The following is a 15,155-nucleotide window of genomic DNA, read 5'->3' as shown; positions in this document are numbered from 1 at the left end:
AGGACTAATTATACCTATTTAAAGACTCACAGGAAAAGATACACATAATGAGTGAACAAATTTGTAATCTCAACACATAAATTAAAACTATAAAACAGAATCAATTAGAAATACTTGAACTGAAAATCATGCTATCTGATGAATAATTTATTAATGCAATTTAACAGTAGATTGGATATTGTTTTTTAAAAAAGCATTTTTGAACTGAAAAAGAGGTAGGAGAAATTATCCTGAAGAACAGAGATGAAACATATTTTTTACATGAGCAGAGCCTTGGTAACATGTGGGCAATATCAGACCTAATATTAATATACATGAAGCTGAAGTTCAAGAAAAGGAGTGATAGAATGGAATGAAAAAAATTATAAAAAGAAATGGGTCAAATGTAACTAAATTTGTTGAAAATAACCTACAGATCCAAGAAACTCAGTGATGATAAATTAGAATGAATACAAAAAAAAAACACATCTAAGTACATCAAAAATAAATTGTGGAAAACCAATGATAAAGGAGAAAATTTTAAACTCAAAAATAAGAAAAATACAATCATAAGGAAATGATAATACCAGTGACTGCTAAAAGTTCATCAGAAACAACGGAGGCAATTAGGCATCTGAATAACATCTTCAAAGTGCTAAAAGGGAAAAAAAAACCTCTCAATTTAGAGTCCCAAATACAAAATAATATATATTCTTCAAAAATGAGAGTGATATAAGGCATATTTGGGTGAACTGAAAGTGAAAATATTTGTTGACATGAGACTTGAAACTATAGGAAATTCGGCTTATACTAGTTGAAACTCCAATATAACTGAAGGAATTAAGAACCACAGAACTGACGAATAAGTAAGGTAAATATTTTTAGTTGTGTTAAATTATTTTCTCCTTGTGATATTATTGCTATATTTTACTTCTAGAAATATCTTAAACTCCACAGCACTGTTATTATTTTGCTTTAGCTTTTTTATAATCTTTTAAAAATTATTAATGTAAATTCCACAATATATAAAAAGAATAATATATCAAGACCAACTGAGTTATCACAGAAATATGAAGTTGGTTTAACATTTTAAAAAGTCAATCTGTAATTCACTACATCGAAAGATAAAAGGAGAGAACAGTCGGTATTTACATAAAAACTTATAGCTAGGTATTGTTGTTACTGTTTTGTTTTGTTACCATTTATTAACAAACTTTTTTTCCAGTCCATTTGTTTTGCTAACTTCTCTACAACCTAGGTACAAATATTCATTATCTTCTCTGGGACTGTAGTAGGTTGTTTCACAGAGACATTTCCTTCACCTGTATTGCACTTTTGCCAGCAAGTGCAGCCTTTCTTTCTCTCTTTTTCTTTCTTTCTTTCTTTGGCTGCCCACACAGCATGCAGAAGTTCCTGGAGGGCCAGTGATCAAACCCATGCCACAGGAGTGACAATGACAGATCCTTAACCACTAGGGAACTCTAGATGCAGCCTTTCTTGATGTGCAAGTCCCCTGAAGTCTCACAGTGCTGCTCTGCCCCCAACAAATTAGCCCTCAGTGTTGTGGAGTACCAATAACATTTTTGCTTCTTAGATCTGTCTGCTCTCTCAGCTCTTTTAGTAGACCAAAGAAATAGATCAAAAAAATTTAAAAAATTAAATGTATGGATTTTTTGGAAACTATGGTAATACTGAAATTCATTATTTTTTTGGCCTCACCAGCAGCCTGTATAAGTTCCTGGGCCAAGGACTGAACCCATACCACAACAGCGACCTAGGCCTCTGCAGTGACAATGTCCCTGCACCACAAAAGAACTCCCTGAAATTTAATTTTCATTTATTTATGTCTTACACTTATTTATTGATATAAATTTGCATCCAATTAAGTGCAAAGATCTTAAGACTATACTTTGATTAATTTTGAAAATAAAACTATCTAATCAGTATCTACACAACATATATATATACACACATAATCAACATTCCTGTGCTAATGATTTTTTTCATCAGCACAGGAATTTCCTTCATTCCTAATTCCAGTCAATCTTTGTTCTCCATGGGAAAATACTATATGGTTTCTATCTATCACTATAGTTTTTACTGTTCTGGAACTTCATAAAGTATAATCAAGTACGTATTCTTTTTGTCTGTCATCTTTTGCCAAACAAAATGTATTTTTTTAAATCCAGCATGTTGTTTCATATATTAGTAGTTCATTCCTTTTTTATTGCTGAGTATTGTTCCATAACAAAACTTATCAATGGGTTCAAAAACTAGAGGTAGTTTTGAAGAGCAGCAAGATATCTGCATGGTCTGAAAGTATCTCCCAATAGACTGCTTATTTATTTATTTTTGTTATTTCCCCAATACAATTTTTTTGTCCAGTGTACAGCATGGTGACCCAGTTACACAGACATGTGTACATTATTTTTTCTCACATTATCATGCTCTATCACAAGTGACTAGATATAGTTCCCAGTGCTACACAGCAGGATCTGATTGCTAATCCATTCCAAAGGCAATAGTTTGCATCTATTAACCCCAAGCTCCCTGTCCACCCCACTCCCTCCCCCTCCCCCTTGGCTTATTAATTGCAAAGGGAGAAAGAGCAGTAAATATACAGTGGAGAATCAGACAGCACTTTGCCCAAGTAATCAAAATAAACATCACAAGTAGGAGACTCACGTACATTACATGCCTTTGCATGTAGAAGTCTTAGAAGAATCAAATATCACCTGAAGATACTCCCTTTTAAAATTCATATCCTCTACCTAATCAAGAGAAACATAAGACAAGCCCATTATAGTTTGTACTCTATTTTTTGAAGAGCAGGAAGTGGGAGAACTGTATTCTTTAAAAATATCAATGTCCTAAAAGACAATGCAAGTCTGTGGAAGTATTAAAGAGTTAAGAAAACTGGTGGCATGGCAAATAAATGTGGTGCCTGGCAGCATGTTTGATTTTGTACCAGAGATAAATAATAAAAAATCAATGAAGAATATCATTGTGTCAACAGATAAAATTGAAATATAAAAATACTATACTATTGTACCAATGTCAAATATACTGAAGTTGAAAACTGCCCTCTGATTATGCAAGAAAACATCCCTAAGGAAATATATACTGAAAAATAAGGGTAAGGAACCACAGTGTTTTTAATTTATCCTCAAATGGTTTAGGAGAAAATACACACGCACACAAAGGCTAAGACAAATAAAGCAGTCTTAAATGATGATAACCGATCAAACTGGATATAAGTTATATGACTCTTTTTATTTTTGCCACTATTCTGTAAGTTTGAACTTACTTCCAAAAAATTATTTAATATACAGCAAGATAGAAAGACTCAAAATTATCTTGCAACTGCCTTCTAAATATCCTATTAATTTTTAATAAATACTTTAAAAATAACTTTGTTGGAAAAAATCTCAAAATAATAATCCCTATTCAAAAGAACAGGCAAGATAATTCTTTTTCTTCTAATATCTGCTTTTAGAAAGACTGAAAACAGAAACTATCATATGTGTCTATGTGTCTTTGGAACATATTGATAAGATATCCACTAACAGTTATGAGCAATATCAAAACACATACTAAAAGCACCATTTCAAGAAAACAAGTTCTAAATATTAAAAGAAAATAATTTGTTAAGTACAAAGAATAAAATTTTCAAAATATAACATTTACAAAAAATTAAATGACTAGAGAATTACATGAAGAGAAATAACTATCATTTATCATCACCACATAGATAAGAATTGTACATGGTTACTTTATATGCCTGAATTACTTTATTATAAAATATATGTTACAAATTAGAATGCTAAATATACCTTCCATATTAGAAGTTCAAAATTAGTGTTGCTTTGATACCATTTTTCCTGATGGAAATATTTCAAAGCAACTCATATTGAAATAATTCATTTGACCTTTTTTAAAATTAATCAAGCATATGACTTAGTTGTGAATTTCATTTTGGTAAGTACTCCATGGTTTTATAAGTGACATACTTTGAAAGAAACAGGATCACCCAATGCAACTGTTCTCGTGGTTTTGAATTTTCACATACTACTTCTGCTTCTTCTGTGTTTTTTTATGTTATGTGCAATATTGCTTTAAGATAAGCTTAACTTTGGGGAGTTATTATAGAAATAAAGAACCATTTTTGAGATCATGCTCTTCCTGTTTACTACCTCCTGACATCACTTACTAAAAAATGTTTTTAATATTAATCTTTTATATTTTTCTAATAGTTTCTTTTATTAAATGTTATTTTAATATTTATTCAAGACTTTCTAAGTGCTATTTTTTTTGAAAAAGCAAAACAGATTTTTACTGCTACCTGTATGAAGTTTATAATAACTTAATTTCAGTCTACTATAATTTTTAAGTCTTGAGCTCTAGAACCTAATAATATCACCAAACGTGAGCTCTACAATTTTCTAGTTTTGTGACCTCGAAAAATTACAAACTTCTCTATGTCCTAGTTTCCTCATTCATAAAATGGAGATGGCAGTAGTTTCTGTCTAATATGAGTGTAAATAATATTAAAAGGATTAATGATTATAAAACACTCAAGAAAAAATGACACTTGGAAAAAATAAAGATTAGCCTTTATTGTTGTATTATTCATTTGGTTTTTATAATATATGCTAGAATGGAGCAGTTTCAAAATATTTCAATAGTATTAGAATTTTAAAACATCTTTATGTACTTATTTCAAAATTATTAAATATTTAATGTCTATATATAATGTCATTCATTCATTTATCAACTATATGTCAATTTAAACATTAAGCCATGTATATGAATAATCATGTATTATTTTCATATTGGTATAAAATAGAAAATACAAAGGTAAAAAGATGTGTTTTTACCACTAAGTCTTCATACTACTACTAATAGGCAATAGTATTGTCTTCTGTTAATTAATAATGGCAGGCAAGTATACAAGTAATCCCAAGGAAGAAATTCAAGGAAAGAGCAAAAATCCTCAGAATGAGAAGAAAATAAAAATTATCCCCAAATAAGTGGTGATACCATTTATTTCCTATTGGATAGATGCCCCACAATTTTATGCTTTCAAAGACCTATCTGGAATTTTCACAAGAAATCTGGAAGCTTTTGCTTTTGGACAAAATATATTTTCTCTGGACTCTGATTTATATTCTTATAGCTTCTACTTTATTAAAATCTTCAAATATTTAATGTAATTTTGATTCATACTAATTTTGCTTTCTTTCTTTTTTTTTGGTACTAGCCTATTAATGAAAGTCATCATTCCATCTCTATTTTGCTTCAATAACCTACTCAGTCATCAAACAAGAACTAGCTAATATTTCCATGTATTGACATTTACAATCAAAGCCTTATACTTCCTGACAACAACACATTTATTTCTCTCTCTTCTCACATACGTAAAGTACTACATTTGGTGTATACAATGACAAAGTTTTAGCTCCACTGTAGAATGTGTTCCTTAAATTCTGGTTTTGTCTCATTCACTTTTTTTTTTTCAATTTTTTTTTTCTTTTACAGCCACACCTGCAGGTTATCAAAATTCTTGTGCCAGGGGTCAAAATGGAGCTGCAGCTGCAGGCCTACACCACAGCCACAGCCACACCAGTCCAAGCCACATCTGCGAACTACGTCACAGCTCGCAAAATGCTGGATCCTTAACCTACTGAACAAGGCCAGGAATTGAACCCGCATCCTCACAGACACTGTGTCAGGCTCTTAACCTGCTGTGCCACAACTCCTGTCTCATTTACTTTTGATTCTTATTTTGATCTAAAAGGAATGAAACTGCTTAGTGATATTAAGGTTTATTTGATTGTTGAAATGGAATATCAACATCTATATGCAATTACTTAAAATTCAGCCTCAAAGGTGAAGTTTTTCTATCTCAGCAATATAGAGCTTACTAAATACATTACTATTTTATCGTTTTATTCTTATTATGAATCTGCTCAATATGAGAACTATAAAAATGATGAGTTCTGGTCTTAAATAGCATCCTCTTTTCCAACAATGTGTTAAACCTGTATATTAATCCCAAAGAAGGCATGGAAAAGCAAAGTTGTTACCTAATACACTAGAATTATCTAAATGAATCACTGAAGCAGGTAAAATGGATTGGAGAGGACACAGGTGAAACTAGTTTCATGAAGTAGTTAACTGAAAACAACTAGGGAGAGCATTCAGAAAAAGTTTAATTTTGTGTGTATGGATTCTTCTATTGTCCATAAATGTCCTAGATGTTATCTTAACTCATTGTTTTTTCCCTCTTTTATACTAGTCAGATTTCTAATCTCTACTATCACATTGGTGAAATTAATCTAAATATACTAAGTAGTCAAAGCAGTTTTCAAGAGGCATAGTCTAGTTTATTTCTGATATATTAAGAAATACATTACTATTTTATAATATTTTACTATATTAAAAACAATACAATCAATTACACAGACAAATTACTTAGAGAGCATACTACTGAAACCCCTAGGTGGAATGTCAGACAAGTAAATATACAATTTAGAAAAATAAACTTAAGAGAATGAAAGGCAAATATGATTTTGTGCCTGGGAGTCTACAAACAAAAATTACCAGGTTAGTATTATGTTATTACTGTGTTTCATCTTTTTTTTTAGTTCTTAATAAAAAATATATATATTACCCTCATTAGAGTAGTATCTGAGCCTAATGTAGATAAACCCTTACATTAAAAATATTGCATGGATACTAATATCTCTGCTCCTATCAATTGTAGAATCCATAGGAATTAATAGCACCACAGTATGATTTAAAAGTCTCTGTTTTTAGATAAAACATATATAACTGTACATTGCAATCTTATCTTTGTAATTCATAAATCAATTCCACAGATGGCATTTATGAATCTTCCTGAAAAAGCAGATGTTTGACCTGGAGTCATTTCCATCACACATATGGTCCACATCTAGGTTAGTTTCTCTGGCCACTGTTGGTTTTTCCAGTTAATGTTCTATAACGCCTTACTTGAAATTAACTCATGCACTACTGATTGTTAGAAAGTACAAAATGTTTTTTCCTTATTGTCAGCACATAGCTCACTGCTCAAAATAAGATTCTAGATTATCAGAAGCAAGCAATATATGGGAAAAAAGATAAGGACCATGCTGAGATTCAGAAGCTTATAATTTCTATTCCTGACCTCAGAGCAGATTTTTTGACGCTTGTGGAAAAGATATACCTTTTTGAGATGGTTTCTTCATCTTTAAAATATATATAATAATTTCCCTCCATATTCCCTAGGGATACTAGACAGATCTAATTAAACACATTTAGGGAATACATTGACAACTATACCACATATAGAATATTGGTATTATTAACTTCATGGGATTGATCCCACCAAATTTTATCGATATGTTTTCGTTCATCAAGTTAGCTATTTTACTGGGCTCATTTTGGTTTACACAGAAAGGGAAAACATAGAATTGGGGTTTAAAAATAAGCAAAGTGATTTGACCTTGGTCTCTTCCTAATCTATATACTTCCCACTAACTTTAATTTCTTTTCATTTAATTTCACCCTCTTCTTTAAAAAGAGGTAAAGGAGAAGAAAGACAAAAATATTTAGATTAATAATAGAAAGTCTTGTAAAAGAAGATCAGGCACTGTGGAATAATTCTACAGTAATCACTCTAGTAACAGGAAGCAAGCAGAAAATTGTGATGCCATCGAGGAGAAGCCATCAAGGCTGTCCACGCCAGGACATTTGCCTTATCTTTTCAACAGACCAGAGCAGGCCATATGCACAAAGAATTGGTGGCACTAATTAACTCACAAGAGACTAAGATATTTACCAGGAAGCAACTTCATTAATTACAAAGAAATAAAACTTTATTAGTATCAGGCATCAATTCGTACCCACATCTTCTCTAGCAACTCTTACAGAATGCTAGTTTAATAATAGTGACAACAGAATACAAACTTAATGCAAATTACCCCAAATTTTCTGTTATAACTACTAGATATTGAAAGCTCCTGGTAAAAATTATCTTTCACCTTGTCTATGTTCTTAGGTCATTTTCTAAAGCCACCCGTCTGACACAATTCTGTGTTACCATGGTATCTTTGGCCTCTTTTTTCTTGTGATATATTTTTTATATTGGTTGTTAATATAATAAGTTATAATTTGTCATTTTATGATTTTTTAGATAAAAAAGGTATTTTTATCTTCTTTAAAAACTTCTGGATTCTTTTGATTTGGCCATTATATATTTAATTTTTTCACTCTCCAAATTCCACATCCATATCTCCATATGACTGGTAATTATAGGGCTATGTTTAGGATAATAGTAGAAGTTACAAAAATAAACTTGATATATGATCCCATAGTGCTTTGTCCCAATCCCCATAATCAAAGAATGTCATGAAAATGATTTGAAATTTACTTTTTAAATATAACACTTTATTTTGCTCTTTTGAAAAGAAACAGTCCAACCACATGGCTGGTTCCATATTCATTCATATATGAGTTCTCCTGTGGGCCTCCCATGTATTCTGTTGGTATGTACACTAAACTCTGTCTCCTGATCTCCCAAAGATAGCAAAAAGGTGTGAAAAATTCAATTATTTTTTTACTGATTATTTAGTGCTTCATGATGTGCAAATGTTATTCTGGAAGAATTCCAGTCAAGCAGCTTTATAGAGGGTAATGAAATTATATGATACTTGCTCTAGTGAAGTTGTAGAAATAACTTAATGACACTTGGAAAAAATAAAGATTAGCCTTTATTGTTGTATTATTCATTTGGTTTTTATAATATATGCTAGAATGGAGAAGTTTCAAAATATTTCAATAGTATTAGAATTTTAAAACATCTTTATGTACTTATTTCAAAATTATTAAATATTTAATGTCTATATATAATGTCATTCTTTCATTCATTTATCAAATATATGTCAATTTAAACATTAAGCCATGTATATGAATAATCATGTATTACTGTCCTGAAACATTTTCTTCCTATTCCATATATTGAGGACCTATTCATGTAAAAAATAAATAGATTCTCCACCACTTAAATATCCAAGCACATAAACAGCAAATTTAAGAACTTAATCATTCCTACTCTCTTCTTATATTACTAATGGGTCTATCTCCTCCTTTTAATGTTGTGTAATATCTTATGAATGATAAATAAAGAGCAATAGTAGAGAACTTAGAATTTGACAAATATATCAGATTCCTCTTGTTCCAATGTATATGAAGTTATATTTGGATTCAAGATACCTCTGAAAAACCACTGAAACACAGTAAAGTATAATGTATGCTAGCTGTGAATCTCTTCTCTAGATGTTATCTCAGGGTTTATTTCTAATGGAGGTTCTGTTTAAAGATGTAATGAAGGAAAATTTCTTATTTGCTACTTTCTTAATGTGCACAAATACTGTGGATACTTCTGATCTATCAAGTTGCCTTAAATGAATTAGTTCAAAATGAGGGCCCCTCTGCCAGATAGGAGAGATTAATTCTTTTCTCTGAGAGTGTCAAATATCCAACTGTTTTTTTAAAATGAGTGTTGTTAGCTACGTCTACAGGTATACAGGTCTACAGCTATGTCTACAGGTATCCTGGTAACACTTATTAATGATGTTAATATCAAGTTATAATTGAGATACATTTAATAAAACTTATCCTAGAAGCAAAAGGAATACCTGTCTTAACTGGGTTTTCTTCTCTCAAACTTACCTATCCCAAACCTGAATGAGAAATTAGTACAGAATTATATACAGTCAGATAAGCTGTCTTATGAAATGGTATCAGAGAGATCCATGAGCTATGGGTAGAATAAAATTATGAAATGATTATTGAGCACAGCCACATATAGAGTAGTGAGATGACAGATTGGGAAGGTTGCATAAATCCGAATAGCAAGTGAGACCAAGGTATGAACGCACATGTACAACACATGACTGGAGAACAGAAGGCCACTGGTTCTAAAGGGCCTATTAAGTGGTAAATGAATTTTCTATCAGCGACATGTATACATACATGACTCAATGGCTTAAATATAAAGTATTAGACTTGAAGAATGTGAAGACCATAGAATAGCTGAAGTGAAATTGGCAACAATTATGGACACAAAATAAAAATCAAGTTCAATTAAGAAGAAATTTTTAAAAGGTAAGTCTTTTGCACACCTCTGTCAGTGAAAAATCGTACTCACTGCTTACTCTGTATTCATTTATGAAGAGCTCAGTATATTTTAGATAACATCCTAGGAACATGGACATATAACCAAATAGCACGGCAAACATAACCTGAGTTCATAGAATCTTCAAAAGAGTGAGTTAAGAAAAAAAGTAACCAAAGTTTGGCCAAGTAATGGAAGAAATATGATTAAGTGTATAATTCTTACAAAAATTTTCCTATTTTTTTTTTTTTAGATTTTGTAAACTCTAAGTATGTCTGATACGTCATTTGCCTAATTTGTTGCTGAATCTTTGCTCTTGAGTTTTCTCTCTCAATGTTTTCTGCTCCTTCATCACTTCCAGCCCTAGGTAGATTACCTGCCACTGCTACATATACTGTGGTGCCATATAATTTGTCTGGATAATACTCATCACACTTGTATTTTCCACATCTATATTACTGGCCTATTAGTAACTGTGAACAAGAGTCTACATCTATATTCACTAGATTCCAAACCACATGAAGATAAGGATTGTGACTGCTTGATTTCCCACCGTGTCCACCACGTCCAGCAATAGAACCTACTGCTGAGAGGAAAATCATCAAGAGATTGGTAAATTAATTAAATCCTTAAAAGTACGTCTCTGAGATGTTGAAATACCAGGTTCTCAGTCCTTTAGCTTCTGATGTTTTAATTAATAGATGGATAGAAATTAATAACTAGCAGAACTTCTAGTGAAGACTTCCATTAAATAGTTTGTCTCAATTGCCAGATGTTTTAAAACTGCCTGTAGCAAGTGCTAGATAGATAAGGGTAACATCTGTTGCCTTAATTAGAGTAAGTTTAACATCAATTAGCATCTCTGAACTTCAGTTTCATCCCTTGTAAAATTACAGGATTGGTTAAAATGATCTGCAATCTTCCTTTCAGTTTTAGAATTTTTCACCTGTCTTTGTGTTTGCCCAGCTTCCTCTTATGTGATTAAATCTGCTGATACACTCTCAGAGTCATTCAAGTAGAGATGCAGAAACCACGTGTTTAAAATTAAGGGCAGGTGCCATTACAATCAAAGGATTATAAGAACGTAGATATTTTGATCCAATTTCCAGAAAATGCAATGCAAATGCAATAATCTGAGATTATTATATTTTCTATGCTATCCTCATTTATCGCCTTCAGATTAAGTTAATTTTTTTAATATGGGCATGATTTACAATAAGCCTAATTGCACACTTCAATATACAAATCTGTCCTTTTTACTTGCCACCTCTGTTCATTTTCATCAATATAAAAGTCATATTAAAAAAACCCCAGAAACTAGCACAATAGTTGTATCTCCTTAACTCTATTTCAACTTTGTATTTCTTTGAGTATGCATATATACATACCTGCATGTGGGCATATTTAGAATTTCTAAAATAATTTTGCATCCTTCTCTTTTACTCAACATAAACAATATAAGCATTTCCTAAACTCATCACAGTCATGATTCATCACATAAATTAGTCTTTGTCAGTAAACTATAAATATTTAACCATTTTCCTATAGCTAGATCACTGTTGTCAACAATTTTTCTATCCTCGCTATATAGAAACAAAAGGTATTTGTTTCATAACTTTTTTCTTATACTGAATAATTATTTGAGGATATTTGTCAGTAGTCAAAAAAATTAGATCATGAAAATGCATCTATCCAAAAGCATTTCATTTCATAAGATGACAGCACAGGCACTGAGTGCACTTTAGGGAGTTCCCATTGTGGCTCATAAGTAACAAACTTGACTATTATCCATGAGGATACAGGTTCGATCCCTGGCCCTTCTCAGTGGGTTGAGGATCTGGCGTTGCTGTAAGCTTTGGTGTAGGCTGCAGACACAAGTCAGATTCTGCATTGCTGTGGCTGTGTTGTAAGCCAGCAGCTGCAGCTCCAATTTGACCCCTAGCCTAGGAACTTCCATATGCCACAAGTGCAGCCCTAAAAAGACAAAAAAAAGAGCGCACTTTAGTGTAATATAATGTAAGCGCATTTATGGTTAATTCTGTTGAGAAATGATGTCTCAAGAATGCTTTTGTGGAAAATAGTTTCAAATGAAACCAAATTCAGTTTAGTTTTGGCAATGTCATTATTTATTGTGATCAATGTTAATTTTGAGTTTGTTATAAAAAATTATCCATGGAAAAATTTACTTATCTATTTTTCTTTTTTTGTTTGTTTTTTGTCTTTTTAGAGCCGTGCCCGTGGCATATGGAGGTTCCCAGGCTAGGGGTCAAATTGGAGCTGTAGCTCCTGGCCTACATCACAGCCATGGCAACACAGGATCCGAACTGCAACTGCAACCAACACAACAGCTGGCAGCAATGCGGGATCCTTAACCCACTGTGTGGGGCCTGGGATCCACCCATATCCTTGTGGATACTAGTATGGCTGGTAACCCGCTCAGCCACAACAGGAACTCTCTTCTTTTATCTTTTTCATTGTTTGGAGATGTCCTTAAGCTATCAAAACCAAGATTTCTCATATTGTGGTATGTGCGAAAATTATTTGGTGATATATTAAAATGTATAATCTAATTCAGTAAGTTGAGGTGAGGACTGATATTTTCATTTCTAATTTGCTGTCAGGTGATAATAGTGCTGCTGATTCTATGAACCATATTTTGAATGGCAAGGATCTGGGCAGACTAGAAGGAAAAGTGAAAGTAAAAACCTGAATTTTGAACCTTTCATGTGGTTAAAAATAAAAATTAGTCATTACCAAATCAATATTTTTGGTATCAACTTTCTATTATAGGAGTAATGTCCAGGGTGTCAGAGAATAACTTTTAAGGTAATCAAATACCTTGCCTTCACTAAGGTATTTGGTCACCTGTGTCATTTGTTGGCTCATTGGCTCTTTCATGAACACCACTCTCATAAGAACTCAACCCAAACTAATAACAAAGAAACAGTCTGGGAAACTCTACTGAAAGTTTCCAAATGAGTTTCCAACTGCAACAGATCTAATGTTTTGTAACATTATTTTTTATGTAGGTGGAACATTTTAGTTTTTATCCTTTTACTCACTTCCCTAGCAATATTTTAAAAAGTCAGATTAAAGTTCAGTTAGATTTTGCAGGTACGAAAGTTAAAAAAAAAAAGTTTTAATAATTGATACCCACAGGTTCTTTCTTGTTATTTTCAGAATTTTGTGAGGCTTAATCCTCTTATTACCAAAAATGAAATTATATATAATATATAAAAATCAATACCAAAAGTTATGTCAATAAGTCAGTAACATTTGAAATTATATTGAATCAAAATGATAATATCCAATTGACACTCATATTTAATTAAATTCATATGTATAAATTGATAAGCCATATTCAATGAGTAATTACTCATATATCTGTGACTATGTACCTCCAATTTATTTCTGAACAATATCATGGCTGAAGCCATTGTGTCATTAAAATCTTTTTTTTTTTTTAATTGCTTTTTAGGGCCAAACCCGTGGCATATGGAGGGTCCCAGGCTAGGCATCAAATTGGAGCTACAGCTGCCAGCCTACACCACAGCCACAGCAACACAGGATCGGAGGTGAGCCACATCTGCAGCCTATACCACAGCTCATGGTACTCCAGATCCTTAACCCACTGAGCGAGGCCAGGGATCCAACCCACAACTTCATGGTTCCTAGACAGATTCTTTTCTGCTGTGCCAGGATGGGAACTCCATAAAGTCTTAATCCTTAAAGTAGTTCCTGTTGTGGAACAGCCGGTTATGAACCCAACTAATATCCATGAGGATGCAGGTTGGATCCTTGGCCTTGCTCAATGAGTTAAGGATCTGGTGTTGCTGTGTGCTGCAGTGTAGGTCACAGCCATGGCTCAGATCCCTTGTTGCTGTGGCTATGGTGTAGGCCAGCAGCTGTAGCTCCGATTCAATCCCTAGCCTGGGAACTTCCATATGGCACAGGCATGGCCCTGAGAAGTTAAAAAAAAAAAAAAAAAAAGGTAATCCTTATATTCCTTTTAATAAATTCTGGACTTTAAAGTAAAAAAGTGTATCTTTTAAAAATAGATTATGCCCTGAAGCTAAAATTATATTCAGTATCCAGATTCTCTTAAACTTATACTCATAAACTACATAGAATATTAATTATGAATTGAATTAAAATTACAAATAAGGTGGAAGATCAAATTGGAATGGAAAGACAAAATGAAAAAAAAAAAAATTGTCCTTCCTCTGAAAGAGTTCAGAAAAGAAGGAAACTCTAAATAGAATACAATTATTATGATGGTATAAGATTATAGTAGATACTAACCCTACTACAGAGATATTAAGTTCACTGCAGTCTATAAACTCTAATTAAAATACAAATACAGTCAGAATGAAAAAACACCCAACCACACACTATTTACTATGTTAAGTGAAAAAAGCCAGACAGAAAAAATTAAATACCATATATTTAATAATATACATGAGACGTCAACTGAACACAAAATATTCCATTTAACAGAACCAGACATATTCTATATCAAATTTTAGCAACTCCAGATCACTATTTAGATCTAATTTGGGAATGGGTAAACACTAAATGTTAAACTTATCATTCTCAAAACAAAAACTTTATCCTCAAGAGTCTATTAAGAAAAAAAAAGTAGTCAGAAAAAAAAATCCATGAAACCAACAGAAGCTCAATTTATTTTTAGGTTTATTAAATTTAAATTTTTATATTTTATCTTTTCAAATTAAGTCAATGTTCACACATCTATTTTCATGATATACTGGTCTGTGCTTTACTTGTGAAATATTTGTTTGATTTTGGTATCAGGGTAACACTGGCCTCACAGAATGAGTTGAGAAGTGTTTCCCCTATCTATATTTTGGAACAGTTGTGACTTCTTTTTGGGGGGCGGGATGGCTGCACCCATAGCATATGAAAGTTCCTGGGCCAGAGATCAAATCCAAGCTGTAGCTGTGACCTGCAGCAATGCCAGATCCTTAATTCACTGCAC

The 15,155-nt window shown here is 32.2% G+C and overlaps 1 protein-coding gene and 1 long non-coding RNA gene across 7 annotated transcripts in view; one reads left to right on the top strand and one right to left on the bottom strand.

The window, feature by feature from the left end:
• The window catches only part of LOC110260422, a 35,703-nt gene extending 23,690 nt beyond the window's left edge, over nt 1-12,013 (top strand). Inside the window, exon 3 of the long non-coding RNA XR_002343685.1 lies at nt 5,518-12,013. This is a non-coding gene — a long non-coding RNA (uncharacterized LOC110260422). The remainder of the gene's footprint in view (nt 1-5,517) is intronic.
• The window catches only part of CSMD3 (CUB and Sushi multiple domains 3), a 1,223,593-nt gene that overhangs the window by 990,513 nt on the left and 217,925 nt on the right, over nt 1-15,155 (bottom strand). The gene's annotated exons all lie outside the window — the stretch shown is intronic.

Source organism: Sus scrofa, chromosome 4 (genome assembly GCF_000003025.6).
Source record: "Sus scrofa isolate TJ Tabasco breed Duroc chromosome 4, Sscrofa11.1, whole genome shotgun sequence".
Taxonomy (NCBI): domain Eukaryota; kingdom Metazoa; phylum Chordata; class Mammalia; order Artiodactyla; family Suidae; genus Sus; species Sus scrofa.
The sequence above is the reverse complement of the archived record's forward strand: the minus strand, read 5'-3'. Positions and strand labels throughout refer to the sequence as shown.